Raw genomic sequence first — 6,000 nt, forward strand, 5'->3', positions numbered from 1 at the left:
CGCACTGATGAGCTAAATGCGAAACGTAAAAATAAAAACTAGTCATGTGCACTTTAGCACAAAACCGGTACACATGAGGTATCAAACCCCTAAACGACTATTATTCACTGCACTACTATCGCACATTTTGATGTAGTGTACGTATTTGTTTTCTATATAGGAGTGCTTGTAGTGTTGTATGCTTAGTACAGGGTCCGGCACTCGAAGTGTAACCAACTTCAGACCGCTCGCGCAGCTGACGCACGGGCATCAGCTCTCTAGAAATTTGCTAAATGACAGTTCGGAGTTGTATTGTTTACAAGCGCAAGAAAGCATTTTGCCAAAAGTGAACGCGAAAAAAAAATCTTGACTTGAGAGAGCGAAGGAGTTGCTTCGTTTGGCCGAAAGCGGTCAATTTCCGAACATTGTATTTTCTGTCGAAAAAATTTTTCCAATTGAGCAATTCGTAAACTCTCAAAACGATAGGGTTTACTTGACCGACCGTTCATACGAGAATTTGAGTCATCGATTGGCCACCAGGAGGCAGCACCCGCAACAGATAATGGTTTGGGCCGCTGTAACCGCAGATGGGCGCTCTCCAATCGTTTTCATCGAGCCTGGCGTCAATGTAAATGCGACATATTATCGGGAAAGTATTCTGGAGGTTGCATTAAAGCCGTTGGCAGAAAAAACATTTCAGTGGCAGACCATGGACGTTTCAGCAGGACTCGGCACCGTCTCACAAAGCTCGAGTGAACCAAGAATGGCTGAAAAACAACGTTCCGAACTTCATCACGTCCACACAATGGCTCTCGAATTCACCAGATGCGAATCCGATGGATTATTCTCTTTGGGCCATTTTGGAGAGCAAAGTCCGAACTAAAAGATACACCAGTCTCGAGGCGCTGAAAAAAGTTATTGTCCGCGAGTGGGCCTAAATACCTGCAAGTCACATTCGACAACTTGCGATTCGTTTTTTGACCGTCTCAAGGCCATAGTCAAGGCAAAAGGTGGTCATATCGAGCAAAAGTGAATTGATTCTGAATTTTGTATTATTTTTACACATTTTGTACTTTGAATTAAGTAAAAGTAATTTTCCAAACAGAATTTATGGCCTTTTTAATTGTTTACACTTCGAGTGCCGGACCCTGTACATATAACATATATCTAAGTAACAACTTGAATGTCTTCAAGGTTTAACATAAAAGGGTTCTTTTCATAAAGTTTTTTTTTTATTCGGTTCTTTTGCACTTAAGCTTAACGCGGTCGTTTTACAATAAAAACCTGTTTCAATCCACCTAGTGGTGTAATGATGCCTACATGACATGAGACATATAATATTGTGGTATTCTATTCAAAAATTTTCTTTTCAATTTTTGAACGAAACCAAGAGATTGTTTGTGCATAAAATACAGAATTAAATAGTGCTTTGATTGCGTAAGTCATCCTTACGAAAACGAAGTGGCTTCACTATTATATGCACTTCCGGCACCGGAACCCGAGAACCGTTATAATCAAATTCGGTTCGTACGACCACCAACTAACACGACACACAAACTCTACTAGTACGCACTCTAAATTACGATTTAAATGTTTGTTGCATCCGAAAATATTTTAAGTGACGGTGTACAATATTGAACACACTTTACCCTATAACTCCGGAACCGAAAGTCGGATCCGGATGAAATTCAGGAATTACGTATGGGACCGGAAATCCTTTCATTTGGATCTAAGTTTGTGGAAATCGGTCAAACCATCGCTGAGAAAAGTGAGTGAGATCCATTTTGGTATATATGACTACTATTTCCGGTGCTTCCGGAACCGGATACTGGGAGTCAGGATAGTCGGAATTGATTTGTTTAGTTGCCTACTGATAATGACTATCGACTTGTGTAGTTTTGAGACCAGTTTAGGAAAATTTTTACGTTTTTTTTCGTCGGTTTAAGTGACGGTGTACAATATTGAACACACTTTACCCTATAACTCCGGAACTGGAAGTTGAATCCGGAAATTCAGGCATTCCGTATGCGATCGTGATGCATTTTTTACTAGTCGGTTGTTCAAGTGATTGCATAACCTTTCTATATGAGAAAGGCAAAACCCTTCTTGATCCACCTAGTGGAATCTACATAATATCTTACCATTTACATAGTCCCATAAAACCATTTGTGAGATTATACCCTCAGCCAATTCTGCAATTATATACATAAAATTTGAAATAAAATTTAAATTTGTGAATAAATTTTTTGATAAACTGATTGTGCAACAAATTTTTACCAGTTCCCTTATGTTTTGACCTCCCCTGGATGTCGGCGCTCGAGGTAGTCCCCTCACTCATCTCACCCTCACTACAGATGTATTGTAGTTTGGATAACAGAACTATAACCACTAACAAATATTTGAAACAAGGAGGAGTTAGGCATATAATCGTATACCCTCCTAGAATATTTTCTTTTAGACCGAGTTTAGATACGATTTTGAAATAAATGTCATGATTTTACACCATAATATAGTTAAAATTTTCTGATTCATACAATTTAATGCATGGAATCGAAAATGTTCACGCTGGTATTATAAATCTAAAAATCAAACTCTGAATATAACGAAAACCAATTCAAAGATTTCCTACCTTTAATCACATGCATCCGAGTTCTGGATAATGCTATAGTTGCTCGAGTATTTCACAAGGCCTTGTTTGTACAACACTTTAGGTGAAATCTAACAATTCTAGAATAAAAATCATATCTTAATTCTCAACTAACGTTAGATATTCACACACACATTTCTCAAACAAAATTCGTGTAGATTTAACTTTTAATCAATGGCCGATAGTTTGTTAAGCGTTTTCATTGAACAATATCTTGAAACACACAAGCTTTCAACCATTGAGCTTAAAACAAATACGTGTCTGATGATTCGGATCATGGAAAACTATTCTGTTGCTATTCTGTTTCATTCACAAAATTATGATTTTTATATCTTACGCAAGTTAGTGCTAAGAAATCTCGAAACAGCAATTCAACCGGAGAACAAAATGTGACCTACAATAATTCGTGACTCTGGAGCATTGAGCAAGAAAGTAACTGCGCATGGCACGAGCATATTATCGATCCAATCAAAGAATTTTAGCACAGATAGAGCACTGACTATCGAAAAAATAACAAAAGGTTTCTTTATACAAACCATCATATTTATTTGGATAAGCGCTATGGGTCAGACAAGATTGCGAAAATGATAACAATAATTGAATTAATACTCTTAGCCATTAACGGATCAAAAGCGTAAATATATATATATATATATATATATATATATATATATATATATATATATATATATATATATATATATATATATATATATATATATAAATATATATATATATATATATATATATATATATATATATATATATATATATATATATATATATATATATATATATATATATATATATATATATATATATATAATTCTCATATATGGGGGAAGATATAGACCTGGAACAGCAACACCAACAGCAAAGAACCGCTATAATTTATATACCCGGAAAATACAATATAAGCATAAATGAGCATATCTACACACTTAGAAAATTTCGCAGTATTCGGTAATTTTTTACCGAATTTTCAACAGCTGAACGTTCGGTAATCAGTTCGGTAATTGAATTGATTACCGATCGTTCGGTAATTGCTGAACTGTCAAACAACTACCGTAAACTGTAAACCAAATGGATCTAACAGATTGTTCGGTAATTTTTGTTTGTTTGTTTTCCTTTGGTTAAAATTCTGGATTTTCGGATTTAAAAAAACAACACATATTAACAAAAACGAATGAAGAAAATGGTTTTATTCCACGAGAAATTTAAAAAGTGTCAGATGTTCCGACTGACCGGAATTTTGAGCGCCTTCCAAAACACTTCACAATCCGTCGAGTCCAACAAAAATTACCCTTGAACGATTTGTGTTGGCAGCAAGTGGACAAGTGATACAAAATTATTTTCCGCCTATAAGTAAATAAAAAGCTGTTAGTGGCTCTAATGTCTTAAAAACTTTTATTACCTGGACCTCAATCCAATCGATGAACCCTTCAACATTTTTTTCGTTTGGTTAATAAAAAGACACTCACTGAATATTTTAATAACTGTTTGACAGTTAGTTTCATGATAATCGGTTTTCACAGAAGTTCGGTTATTGGAAGATAACTTTACCAAACGGACAGTATGATTTTTACCGTATTCGGCGACTATTCAGGTTTACCGTATCAATTGTATATCTAATACAGAATTCTGTAATGAAAATAAAGTTAAACTGATCGTTCGGTGAAAATTTGCATAATTGTTGTAAAATAAAACCCATGTACCGAAATATCGGTTATTACTATAGATTACCGAAAGTTTTCGTCAAAAATATTACCGAATAAAGGAATTAAATCTTAGTGTGTAGATTCCCCAATGTAATAGTAATGTAGTTGAGCAATCCGTGACACATAAAGCGTCTTGCGTAAATTCTCCTAAATTGCATGTTATAAAATTGCCTGCGCATTTAACACAACCACAGTAGCTAATGGAAAAAAGTACACCCGTTTCTCACTTGAAGCGCTGTCATTGTCACCGTATAGTGGAAAATCTAGGTTTATTTGATCTATGGTATAAGTAAGTGATTCGTCATGTACTATTTATTTCTAAGGGATAAATGCAGTATATTAAAAAGTATACTTTAGTGTCAATTACATTGTAGATTTATGATAATATATGTTTCTTTAATTTGGCATTCCAAAATTGTATGATTATAATTTAATAATTCTCCATTTTAATTTTCTGTAGTTTTCTAAAGAAATAAACCAAAATACAAAATATTTATTTGCTTATTTTTTGAATTTAAATCTAAAATTTTAAAGTTGCCTATTTTTAATGTCATTATGATCATTCATGTCTAGTACATAATCCTGTAATTTTTCAACAAATCCTAGTTCAATTAGTTTGGCAATATTACTGTCCGTGAGATTTTGGCATGTTTTGGAACACGTTTACATAATCTCTATTCTTTATTTATTCTTTGTTCTTCAATTCTGAGCTATTTCTTGTTTTCACTTGATTATCATTTACCTGCAGTGCCGTATTGAGAGTGAGGCGAGTAAGGCCCCGGGCGCCAACATCCGGGCGGCGCCAAAAAATATGGAATCTATGAAAAATTGTTGTAGGATTAATTTATTAAAAACTATTCGGACAAATTATTCTGAGAAAAATATTTAAATTTTATTAAGTTTAAGATTAGTGTTGTACTGTTACATAACTCCGATGAGATGACACCATTATAATAACAATTTATTAACATGAAAGTGCGACTCTATTTTCATTTAGAAAACAGAACCGCCATTCCGCTACAACCGTAACAATTATCTTTCATTACTGTCGGGAAATTAGACCAAAAAGTCTCATTCACTTGGTGGATACTGTATTGTGTTCTAAGCAGAAATCTACGCGATTCTGTGTGTTCACTTCCGCAGAGAATCCCCCCCCCCCTTGAGTCAATTAGTTTGGATTCTTAATTCAGAAAACATGATGGAATTGATGAAAAATTTGTATACAGTTGGTTTACAGCCATTTAGATTACAGAACTCCGAAATTCTCAGAGAGCAAACCTGAGAACCATTTGAAGAGCATTTCGACAACTAGATTTTATAAAACCAAAAACCTTAAGTGATTGATTTACTCATTGAGAAAGCTCCCCTTCCACCAAAAATTTACTGTTTAAGATTGCCATTCCCGAAACTCCAAATTCAATCAAATGTGCATGTGCGTTGATTTCCGAACTACTATTCACTCCAAGTATGACAAAGTCTTCGTTTTCTATATAGGAGTACGAATTCTAAATAGAACTAAAATCTGTTTTAATCCACCTAGTGGTGTAATGATGCCTTTCTCATTTTCATGTTCTCCTGTATACAAGGTGAGATGAAAAAACTGCAACCAACTTCAGACTGCTGTCATTTCTAAACCGCTCGTCCCACAGCTGTCAG

General features: G+C 34.6%; 1 protein-coding gene across 1 annotated transcript in view; it reads right to left on the bottom strand.

The window, feature by feature from the left end:
* Window positions 1-3,024, bottom strand: part of LOC131440613 (synapsin) — a 139,701-nt gene extending 136,677 nt beyond the window's left edge. The window contains exons 1-2 of the mRNA XM_058612049.1: window positions 2,964-3,024; window positions 2,609-2,706 (exon numbers count right to left, since the gene is read on the bottom strand). The gene's annotated coding sequence lies outside the window, so the exon portion shown is untranslated. The remainder of the gene's footprint in view (window positions 1-2,608; window positions 2,707-2,963) is intronic.
* Between the last annotated feature and the right edge of the window lie 2,976 nt (window positions 3,025-6,000).

Source organism: Malaya genurostris, chromosome 1 (assembly GCF_030247185.1).
Source record: "Malaya genurostris strain Urasoe2022 chromosome 1, Malgen_1.1, whole genome shotgun sequence".
In the NCBI taxonomy this organism is placed as follows: Eukaryota; Metazoa; Arthropoda; class Insecta; order Diptera; family Culicidae; genus Malaya; species Malaya genurostris.